Raw genomic sequence first — 12,471 nt, 5'->3', positions numbered from 1 at the left:
TATCTAGACCACCATGGAAACCGTTCTAAAGGCGGCAAAAGCTGCCGAAGCTTTGAATATTTTATCTTGTGTATAGTTTTGGTGCTGATGTCCACGGAAAAATCTACAAAATGTGGTGAATTGGGGAAGACTTTCAGCTGGGGATTTCTGAGCAGATACTTGAGTGTTTGCAGCTGATGTCCACTAAGGTTTCATTCACACTTCAGTTTTTATCGGATAACGCTCGTGCCTTTGATAGTCTATGGAGCTGGTCACATGTTGAGGATTTTGTGGACCTAGTGATCAATGCAAAATGGCAGAGACCTGTCCGTTGTTAATCTGAGCGTCAATGAAAGTCCGTCCGAGTGCTGTCTCGTTTTCACGGACTGATAGAAGGTTGAGAAACACTTTTTTTTCTCATTACATAAAACTGATGAAACTCAGACCTAGCTCTGAAGAACTCATTATCAAAAACGTTAACAAAAGTGGGGCTTATTTTCTCGTGCAAGATTGTCACTGATATGAACATGAGTCCTAAGGCTGACTTCAGATAGTTTTATTTCTTGGCCCACATACAGACCATAATGGCTGAACTAACTGTTGGTCCCCCAACCCGAACCTGCAGCCTCATAGGCACATATATGGCTGTAAGGTCCTATTGGGAGGCTGGCAGTCCGACCGCCTGTACACTGCCTCTTATTTTACACCTACATGTTTCTACTTCTATCATACATGCAGAGCAATGAAAATAGGTGCAGGGCTGGAGCTGTCTGGTGACAGAGTTGCAGCTTCCATCAATATGTAAACCTGACTTTCACATTACACAGAGGACAGTAGCCATGAGACAGACGACATCTGAGCATTTATCAATAAAGGCATATACAACGGGACTGCAATCTAGAGGAAGAGGGAAAGAGGTCTGAAAAAGGAAATTTCCTATTGTTTGAATTACGTTTTTGTCTTTCTTTTCCCCTTGCCTCTACAATATTCCCAGAAGTCTGACACGTCCTGTCACTTCTCGGCTTATGTGGCGTAGACCGACGGGAGGGTGATCCCAGCCACTTCATTCTGATCACAATTACATAGGCAACACCCTTATATCCGGAGCTCCATAGTGCCACGGATGGTAAAAGTTATAGATGGATGACGTGCCCACCACACTTTTTATAGAAGTTACCAACTCATTTGCCGCTTATATAGGGTTTAATTCATAATTTTTGCTTTTTCTTTTTTTTTCATCTTGTAGTATTCATTGACTTTTTGCTCCAAATTCTTTAAAAAGGCGTGATCGGGTTTACAATATTTGGCGCAAAACAAAAAAAAAAACTTTATTTTTGTCTTTAGCTTGTTTTGTGCCTCTTTATAGCAAAAAACCTGAGCAACGAGTGTACTTGCTCATCACTATTCGGTACGCTACAAATCTCACTCCAGTCCCCATGCAATGAGATTGGTAGCATAGCGCACAGAACTCGCCAGACACTCCAGATTCATAAAAAGACGCACATCCCCTTATGAATCAGGAGCGTCTGACTTCAGCACACCCCCTCATCAAGACCAGAGTGAACAAGATGTTTATTTTATTTTCCAGAGGTTTGTGGCCAATTGAGCTAATAAATAATATTTTTGTACAGATGTACTCCAGTTCCACTCTGAAATGATTTTATCTAAGGCTTCTTTCACACTTCAGTTGTTTGGCATCAGTCTGCTCCGACATCGTGACGGATCGATGGATCCGTCACAATTGTTGAGAAAATGGTTCTAACAGATCCGTTTTTTTGACGCATCCTTGTATCTGGGAAAAGTATCTACTTTTTGGAGCATGCTCAATTGAAAAAACGGATTGGGGTGACGGATCCATCGCCCATAGGCGGCCATTCTAGGAAATGGCGGATCCGTCATGAACCGCCATTTCGGCGCAGACAACAAACGTTGCAATGTCCGTCAGTCTAGATGACATCCGCCAAATTTCAACGGATCCGTCACATGGCGGATGGAACGGACGACCATCCTCCACAATCCGTCGCTAATGTAAGTCTACGTGAAAATAGCGGATCCGCCAAAAAAAAAAATGGCGGATTTGCTATTTGAAAACGGCGGATTCAAACTGACGCCAAAAGACTGAAGTGTGAAAGAGGCCTAAGGCCTTTTCACACATCAGTTTTTTGCCATCAGTCACAATCCGTTGGCTTGACGGATCGGTGGCAGATTTTGAAAAACTGATGCGAAGGATTCGTTTTTTCGACGGATCCGACTAGCTGATCTGGCTAATTGGATCTAAATAAATTGGAGCATGCTCAGTTAAAAAATGGAATCCGGTGCCGAATTCCGTCATCTGACGGATTCGGCGACCATAGGCTTCCATTCGAGCAAACGACGGACGGCAACGGATCCGTCGCTGTCCAATTTTTTCAACGTACACAAAAAACGTTACTTTGTCCGTTGTCTCCGGCCGCCGAACAAACAATTTTCTGCGGATCCGGTGATGGATCAAATGTGAGGCCATCAGTCGCAATCCGTCACTAATACAAGTCTATGAGAAAAAAAATGGATCTGGCGGCATCAGTCGCTGGATTAGTTTTTTTTCAAAATTCGACAGATTGCGACCGATAGCAAAAAACTGATTTGTGAAAGGGGCCTAAGCCTGAAATTTTAACACAAATTTTGTTACATTTTAGTAGAAAAATCTACTTTTCCTATCGCCACGACAGCACCCATACGAGAGAGGGGATCCGCCCACCATCTGGACAGGAACCTACAGGATTTAAAGGGGCGGTCCCCCTCACCACTCCAGTTTGGGTTCCTGTCCGGATGGTAGGACCCTGCAGGATGTCTCTTACCCAGGTCCACCAGGCCTCTGCGCGGTATCCTTGAGAACGGCAGAATCGGGGACTCTGGAAGCAGCGTCGGGGGTGTTCTTTTTCAGACCCCTCCTCGTCTGGCCGTACGGATGCGATCCCAGGGGTCGGGCAGTGCCGCCCTGGGTCGCGTGAGCGCGCTCAGCGTCCCTTCATACCGATGACCCGGAAGTGGAAGGTAGGACTTCCGGGGGAGGCTGGGGGAGGAGGCGCGGCTGCGGGTATTAAGCGGCAGAGGCTGCAGAGCAACGTGCGGCAAAGAAATGTCCTCGGTTGCGGACACAGAGCACCTTCAGGTGGAGGTGCCTGGAGGTGCTGCTCCAAAAGCAGCAGCAGTGTGGTACGGGGGCAGCAGCATGCGGGTGCCTCAACGTCACATACGGATTCCCCTCAGAGACCGGTACTGCGCAGTTCAGCCTTGGTGAGTGTCATGACGAAAATCACCTGGTAGCTGATATAGTCTGTCTGTCATTGTGCTTTGTTTTAGGCAAAGAAATCAGCCAAATCTAAGCACAGGCAATGTGCCCTATGTACAGTTCCCTTACCTGATAGTTATCAGAAAAGGCTCTGCCAAACTTGTATTTGCCAGACCTTAGAAGAAGAGGCTCCCCTTCGTGCATCAGATCTCAGAGCAGTTATAAGGGAGGAAATTGATTGTTCCCTTAGAAGCAGTCGGCATGAGAGATCCAGGGAAGTATCACCAGGATCCAGTCCGTTGTTGCAGGAAGGTGAATGCTCACGTTCATCATCACCGTCCTCTTCGGACGAAGAAGGGAGACCTTGTTTTTCAGTAGATGGAATGGACGTACTGGTTAAGGCAGTTCGCACAACCATGGGGGTTGTAGAGAACAAGGAGCCAAGGTCAACCCAGGACTTAATGTTTGCAGGGTTGTGCCAGAGAAGCCGTAAATCGTTTCCTGTGGTAGATACTGTGAAGGACCTTATTAAGCGTGAGTGGGACAAACAGGATAAGGGTTTCCTACCATCATCAGCAAAGAGAAGGTACCCTTTTGATGATAAAGTCCTAGCAGAGTGGGTGAAAATACCTAAAGTGGATGCGGCTGTGGCCTCCACATCTAAATCAGACACCTTACCACTGGAGGATGTAGGTCTTCTGAAAGACCCTTCGGATAGGAAAGCAGACATGTTTCTTAAAAAAGTTTGGGAAGCATCGTCAGGTGCTTTTAAACCAGCAATCGCAGGTACCTGCACAGCCAGATCAGTTATGGTCTGGGTAGCCCAGCTGGAGGAGCAGCTTAAAACTAAAATACCTCGTGATAAGTTGCTGGATTCACTGTCCCAGATTCGGGATGGTGTGGCGTATTTGGCGGATGCCTCGGTGGATTCCTTGAAACTGGCGGCCAGATCAGCAGGACTTTCAAATGCTGCCCGGCGGGCTTTATGGCTTAAAACCTGGAAAGGAGACGCACAGGCTAGAGCTAAACTATGTACCATTCCATGCAGGGGTGAGTACTTATTTGGCCCGGTGCTAGATGACATCCTAGCTAAGGCTGAGGATAGGAATAGAGGTTTTCCTAAAGTGTTCAATCCCACCTTTAGGAATACCTTCAAGAGACGCTTCCCGTACCGGAGACCCTACTCAGCCCGAAATTGGGAGGCGCCAGAGCCGAAGAAGAGAAGTTCAGACTTCAATACATCATCTTCCTCAAGACATAGGCGAAACTATCGTTAATTCAAATCTTCCTGTAGGGGGCAGACTAAAACATTTCTATACTCAGTGGGCCAGGATAACTTCCAGTAATTGGATCCTGGGTATAATTAGGTCAGGATTGAGATTAGAGTTCCGGGAAAAACCTTCAAATTATTATATATTGACTGCCCCTGGTTCCTTAGACCAACAGAAGGCCCTGGAAAAAGAGATTCAGACACTGAGACAGAAAGAAGTTATTGTAGAGGTTCCAAAAGAGCAGGAGGGGGAAGGATTCTATTCCCCTTTATTTTTAATCTCCAAACCTGATGGTTCCTTTCGAACCATCATAAATTTACGGAAACTGAACAAATTCCTACAATACCATGCTTTTAAGATGGAATCAATTAAATCAGCGACTAAACTTCTTTTTCCCAGGTGTTATATGACAGTCCTGGATCTAAAAGATGCGTACTACCATCTGCCCATTCACGAAGATCACCAACGGTTCCTCAGAATGGCGGTGTGCTTAAACAATCAGGTCAGGCACTTTCAGTTTACGGCAATGCCATTTGGATTATCTATGGCGCCAAGAGTGTTTACTAAAGTCATTGCGGAAGTAATGGCTCATATCAGAGAACAGGATACATTAGTTATACCCTACTTGGATGACTTCCTAGTAGTGGGTAATTCGTTTGTTCAGTGTAAAGATCGCCTAAACTGTATAATATCTTCCCTACAGGACCTAGGTTGGCTGGTCAACTTAGAGAAGTCAAAACTAAACCCATCAACAAATCAGATTTTCCTGGGTATTTTGCTAAATTCAGAACATCAGCTGTGTTTTCTTCCAGAGGAAAAGAAGCAGAAGATTATACACAAAGTCAGGACTGTGATAAAGAAACCGGATCTGACCTTAAGAGACGCAATGTCCCTATTGGGATCGTTAACATCATGCATACCGGCTGTTCAGTGGGCTCAATTCCACACTCGGATATTGCAAGCCCAGGTCCTGGATACAGAGAGGAGTCTTCAAGGTCACTTAAGCGGAAGACTCAAGCTATCTACCACCACTCTAAAGAGTCTAGAATGGTGGCTAAATATGGAACATCTGGCAAAAGGGGTACATTGGGAAATAGTTCCAGACAACACGGTCACAACCGATGCCAGTCCAATAGGATGGGGAGCTCACATAGGAGAGGTTTGGGCTCAAGGACAATGGTCTCGCTTAGAGGCCCAAAAATCCTCAAATTGGAAAGAGCTTATGGCAGTAAAAAATACCCTGCTCAGATGGCTACCGTTCCTGCGGGGCTCGCATGTAAGAGTTCAGTCGGACAACACGACAGTGGTCGCATATCTCAACCATCAGGGAGGAACGAGGTCAAAGTCTCTGATGATCACCACCGCAGACATATTCAACATAGCCGAAGCTCATTTTCATTCTCTTTCAGCGGTTCACATACGAGGAGAACACAACATAGAGGCAGATTACCTCAGCCGTCATTCTCTGCGTCAGGGAGAGTGGGTCCTAAATCGGCTAGTTTTCAAACAGATAGTGGATCTCTGGGGGTTACCTGTTATAGATCTGTTTGCTACGAGGGAAAACAGACAAACCAAGAAGTTTGCATCCCTTCGGGTAGCGGACAAACCTTCTGTAGTAGACTCCCTTCAGATTCATTGGGATTTCCCTCTAGCCTACGCATTTCCCCCACTATGTCTGATCCCTCTAGTTCTCAGGAAGATCAGGAAGGAGGGGGCGAGAGTAATCCTAATTGCCCCCTTCTGGCCCAGAAGGGCATGGTTCTCCTTACTCAGGGCAATGTCCGTGACCGACCCCTGGGTGTTGCCGGTGAGTCCGGAACTCCTTTCTCAGGGTCCATTTCGTTATCCGAATGTGGAATCTCTGCATTTGACGGCATGGAATTTGAGAGGGAATTATTAAAAAGGAGGGGTTTTTCTGACGCTTTAATATCTACCCTTTTAAGTAGCCGGAAAGAAGTCACTACTAAAATTTACTGTAAAATCTGGAAAAAATTCCTTGCCTTTTATCAACAGCCCTTTACGGATAAAATTCCAATTCCGGCTATTCTGGAATTCTTGCAGAAAGGCCGAGAATTGGGTTTGGCGGTAAATACCCTTAGAGTTCAGGTATCTGCCCTGGGGGCATTATACAATAGCAATGTGGCAGGAAATAGATGGGTATCTAGATTCATGAGAGCTATGGAACGTAGTAACCCTGTACATATTGTTAGATTACCGCCATGGGATCTAAATTTGGTTTTGGATGCTTTAACAGAACCCCCCTTTGAGCCATTAGATTCTGTCTCCATTAAAAATTTAACTTTAAAGACGGCTCTGCTAGTGGCCTTGACTTCTGCTAGAAGAGTGAGTGATATGCAAGCGTTGTCGGTAGACCCTCCTTATCTAATGGTCTTTCAGGATAGGTTAGTTTTAAAACCGGATCCAGCATATCTGCCAAAGGTAGCTTCTAAATTCCATAGAAGTCAAGAAATATATTTACCATCATTTTGTGATAATCCAGTTTCAGCAGAGGAGCAGAAATGTCATATGCTAGACGTTAGAAGAGCAGTATTACAATACCTGCACAAAACAGAACCTTGGAGGCAGAGTAGGGCTCTGTTTGTTTCCTTTCAGAATCCAAGGAAGGGGGCGAGTGTAACAAAGGGCTCTATTGCCAGATGGATCAGAGATGCGATATGCCTTGCCTATACTGCCAAAGGTCAAATTCCACCAGAAGGCATCAAGGCCCACTCCACCCGAGCCATGGCCTCATCCTGGGCGGAGAGAACGGACGTCTCCATAGACGTGATATGTAAGGCGGCAACATGGTCATCTCCTTCCACCTTTTATAATCATTACCGTCTTGATCTATCATGTAAGGCCAATTTAGACTTTGGCCGTTCAGTACTTAGTGCTGTAGTCCCTCCCAGGTGATTGGTCTTTTAAAGTCTCTCGTATGGGTGCTGTCGTGGCGATAGGAAAACCGGTTTTTACGTACCGGTAATAGGATTTTACAGAGTCCACGACAGCACCCGCACATTCCCCCCCGTAGTTAATCACTGGTTTCCTGCACTCTATTGGAAGGTGTGCTTTTAATTGTCACTCTCTAGAAGGTGATGGTATTTAGTAATGTTTAAGTATTTATGATTGTGTACTAACTCAATGGCGGTGTCCCTTATACTCTGAAACACAAACTGGAGTGGTGAGGGGGACCGCCCCTTTAAATCCTGTAGGTTCCTGTCCAGATGGTGGGCGGATCCCCTCTCTCGTATGGGTGCTGTCGTGGACTCTGTAAAATCCTATTACCGGTACGTAAAAACCGGTTTCCTAGCACGCTCGGGTGACCTCCGAGTATTTGACTGCTCGGAGATTTAGTTTTCCTCACGCAGTTGAATGATTTACAGCTACTAGCCAGGCTAAGTACGTGTGGGGGTTGCCTGGTTGCTAGGGAATCCCCACATGTAATCAAGTTGGCTAGTAGCTGTAAATCATTCAGTTGCCTCCATGAAAACTAAATCTCCGAGCAGTCATAAATACTCGGAGATCACCCAAGCATGCTAGGAAAACCTGAGCAACGAGCACACTCGCTCATCACTAGTACCGAACACCACAGATGGTCCTTAGTGATGAGCGAGTATACTTGTTGCTCGGGTGGTCTCTGAGTATTTGTATGTGCTCGGAGATTGTTTTCCTTGCCTCAGCTGCACGATTTACAGCTGACAGACAGCCTGAATACATTTGGGGATTCCCTAGCAACCAGGCAACCCCCACATGTACTCAGACCGGCTAGCAGCCGTAAATCATGCAGCTACAAATAATCGGAGACCACCTGAACATGCTCGAGAAAACCCGAGCAACGAGTACACTTGCTCATCACTAATGGTCATAAATTATACAAGCTGTGGTATCACGCCACGCCGCACTCCTGTCCCAAACTAGCTCTACCCATGTGAGCAGAGCTGGGAAAAACTAACACCAAAAGTCGCAAAATGTTGGCATTGTGTCTAAATTTTGTGACTTTTGCTGAGGTAGAGGTGACACCCCCACTCGGAACCGGGTCGGGCAGTTCTTTGGGGAAGTCACGGGGCCGTGACCCGACTCCGTGGCCCTCGCGGTCCCGTAAAATGGGGAATATGCATATCGGATTTAACGTGACGCCACCTGTGGTGTTCGGTAACGGATGGCCGATGCTGCTAAAGGAGACCGCTGGGGCTGATGGTGACGCAGCTGGGATGGTTCTGCTCCCCACAGGTGGAGCGGGGCCCCAAGGCTACTGGTCACGTTTGTTAGGCTTTGTGTAACTTGTAGTGTAGGACTCAGGGCACAAGAGATCACTGAATTACACAAGGGCTGTAGTTTTCTTTTCCTTTACTTCATGGTTGATAGTTCAAAACCGGAGTACTGGTAACAGATCGTAATGGAGAGCCAGGCAGCCTGGAAGCAATTTTTGAATACAAGGTACGGAGGCCTTCCTTCTGTGCTGTCCACCCTTTTTCCTTTCTGCCTAACAGCTCACCCTTCTGCTGCTGTCTCTCTCTGTTTTTAAAAACTCACCATTGCCAGCATGGCAGGCAGCTCGAGCCTATCACAAGTGCCGCTCCTTTGTGTTGGCTCCAGGCTCTGGTATGCTGCTGTGCCGGTGGGTATTAGATCGAGCCAGGAGACCTGCAGTCCCCTGCCTTCCGGATTTAGCTGCCGGAGCTTCAGTACTCACGCAACCACGGACTCCGATATCCTGTTCCTAGCGCTCAGCTCTGGGGCGAGTTTAATCACAGCTCCACTCCCCAGGTTCTGCTCTACTTCTCTCCTACTGACACCTGGTAAGGGGACCCCTCCTTGCTTCCAGGCATGACATTACTACCTGTGAGGGAGGCAATGCCACTGTGGCAACTGGACTCCTTGGGTGGCACAGAGGGAGCGCAGCTGCATCTTCTTCGTACCGAAGAGGAGCTTGTGGGCAGATCAGACTGGAGATATCAGTGAGTACTGGTCCTGGTACGGGTCCTGTATTGTCTCAGCAGCTGCTCTTCTGAGGAACACTTAGATGTATTGCAGGAGTCTAAACTTTCAGGCCCGCCCTGTTCGTGCCTGACATCGCCGTCAGAGTCACCAGATCCGCAGGAAAACTCAATCTGCTGCAATAAATCTGCCTATACTTAGAGTGACCAGAGACACTGTACAGAATGCGGCACAGGACTGATCAAGCCTGAGCCTGGCTACGAGACATCACGTTAGATACATGGTCCTGTATACAGGACCCGGGACAAGGTATTTTGGTGCCCTAGGCAGATGAAGCGAACGCCATCACCCAACCCTCACCCCGATGTATCCTAAGCACCCAAGTAAAGGAATGAGTCACAGACTAAAGGTACCGTTACACTAAACGACTTACCAACGATCACAACCAGCGATACGACCTGGCCGTGATCGTTGGTAAGTCTTTGTGTGGTCGCTGGGGAGCTGTCACACAGACAGCTCTCTCCAGTGACCAACGATCAGGGGAAAGACTTCGGCATCATTGAAACTGTCTTCAACGATGCCGAAGTACCCCTGCAGCACCTGGGTAACCAGGGTAAACATCGGGTTACTAAGTGCAGGGCCGCGCTTAGTAACCCGATATTTATGTATTTACTTTTACAATGGTAACCAGGGTAAATATCGGGTTACTTAGGCTAGGGTCACATTGCGTTAGCGCAACCCGCTAGCGCTAAACGGGTTGCACTAACGCAATGTTTTTAATGTGGCCGCGTCCCGGGGTCACGGTAACGTCACCGCTCTCGCAGATCCCCGATCTGCGAGAGCGGGGAACGGACCGCGGGCGAGCCTTGGACGCTGCAAGCAGCGTCCGCGGCGCGCCAGGAAACACCGGCGCGTCGCTAGCTCGTGCCGAACATGGAACGCGCTAGTGCTGCGCGTTCCCATTGCCGTGAATGGGCGCGCTAACGGACGCGCTGCACGGCGTTAATTTCGCCGTGCAACGCTGTCCGTTAGCGCTTTCCCATTAACGCAATGGGAACCAAGCCTAAGCGCGGCCCTGTGCTTAGTAACCCGATATTTACCCTGGTTACAAGTGAACACATCGCTGGATCGGCATCACACACGCCGATCCAGCGATGACAGCGGGTGATCAGCGACCAAAAAAAGGTCCTGACCATTCCCCAACGACCAACGATCTCTGTTATGATAAGGTAATTCAGTACCACAATGGACATAGAAGTCAGAGCACATACAGTGACCTGACAATAACCCAAAGGCTATATTCACACTTTGCGGATTTTGCTGCGGATCCGCAGCGGATTTGACCGCTGCGGATCCGCAGCAGTTTCCCATGAGTTTACATTTCAATGTAAACCTATGGGAAACAAAAAACGCTGTGCACATGCTGCAGAAAAATCCGCGCGGAAACGCTGCGGATTACATTCCGCAGCATGTCACTTCTTTTCTGCGGATTTTCAGCTGCTCCAATAGAAAACTGCAGTTGAAAATCCGCAGAAGAAAACGCAGTAAAAACCGCGATAAATCCGCAGTAAAAACCGCGATGGGTTTTCACTGCGGATTTTGCAATTCCGCTGCGGAAAAATCCGCAGTGGAATCTGCAAAGTGTGCACATAGCCAAAAACATAGAACGAGCTCTGAGACGTGGGAACTCTGCTGACCGCAATCCCTAATCCTCTCCAACCACACTAGAGGCAGCCGTGGATTGCGCCTAACGCTCCCTATGCAACTCGGCACAGCCTGAGAAACTAGCTAGCCTGAAGATAGAAAATAAGCCTACCTTGCCTCAGAGAAATACCCCAAAGGAAAAGGCAGCCTTCACATATAATGACTGTGAGTTAAGATGAAAAGACAAACGTAGAGATGAAATAGATTTAGCAAAGTGAGGCCCGACTTTCTGAACAGAGCGAGGATAGGAAAGGTAACTTTGCGGTCAACACAAAACCCTACAAAAACCACGCAAAGGGGGCAAATAGACCCTCCGTACCGAACTAACGGCACGGAGGTACACCCTCTGCGTCCCAGAGCTTCCAGCAAGCAGAAAAAAACAAATAGACAAGCTGGACAGAAAAAACAGCAAACAAAATAGCAAATCGGAACTTAGCTATGCAGAGCAGCAGGCCACAGGAACGATCCAGGAGGAAACAGGTCCAATACTAGAACATTGACTGGAGGCCAGGATCAAAGCACTAGGTGGAGTTAAATAGAGCAGCACCTAACGACCTCACCACATCACCTGAGGAAGGAAACTCAGAAGCCGCAGTACCACTTTCCTCCACCAACGGAAGCTCACAGAGAGAATCAGCCGAAGTACCACTTGTGACCACAGGAGGGAGCTCTGCCACAGAATTCACAACAGATCTCCCAGCAGGGGCCTGATTGTTGGTCGCTGTCACACATAACGAGATCGTTAGCGGGATCGTTGCTACGTCACAAAAAGCGTGACGTTGCAACGATATCGTTAACGAAATCGTTATGTGTGAAGGTACCTTAAGGTGAAGGGACCCCTAAAGTACCCCCCGCCCCTTTTCACCCAAAATTACCATCAAAAGTAAAAAAAAACAAAAACCTGATGTACTTTATGGGTGAGGTTCAACAGAGACTGCTTTTTCAAAGTTAGATATGGAATCCGTTATGATTTGCAGAACTTTTACACAATACAAGGGATAGATATATATATTCATCCCTGACGTCCTATATTTTATATATCAGACCCAAGGACAGTCATGAAAACTAATAACTGGACTATAATGGGAGCTGTTTGATTTCAATTAAAGTGTCCAGCATTGGGCAGATACCCTAATTGAATCTAAACAGACCACATTATAAAGGGATACGGTTATGTATGATTGTTTTTAACGAAGCACTCCCATCAAACTTTTCATCCTCTTTAAGCCATGTTCACACATTCAGTATTTGGTCAGTATTTTACATCAATACTTGTAAGCCAAAACCAGGATTGGATCAAAAATGCGG

At 47.2% G+C, this 12,471-nt stretch overlaps 1 protein-coding gene across 2 annotated transcripts in view; it reads left to right on the top strand.

The window, feature by feature from the left end:
• SMG6 (SMG6 nonsense mediated mRNA decay factor) overlaps window positions 1-12,471 on the top strand; it is a 349,120-nt gene that overhangs the window by 2,103 nt on the left and 334,546 nt on the right. The gene's annotated exons all lie outside the window — the stretch shown is intronic.

The sequence above is a fragment of the Ranitomeya imitator genome, chromosome 3, assembly GCF_032444005.1.
Source record: "Ranitomeya imitator isolate aRanImi1 chromosome 3, aRanImi1.pri, whole genome shotgun sequence".
In the NCBI taxonomy this organism is placed as follows: Eukaryota; Metazoa; Chordata; class Amphibia; order Anura; family Dendrobatidae; genus Ranitomeya; species Ranitomeya imitator.
The sequence above is the reverse complement of the archived record's forward strand: the minus strand, read 5'-3'. Positions and strand labels throughout refer to the sequence as shown.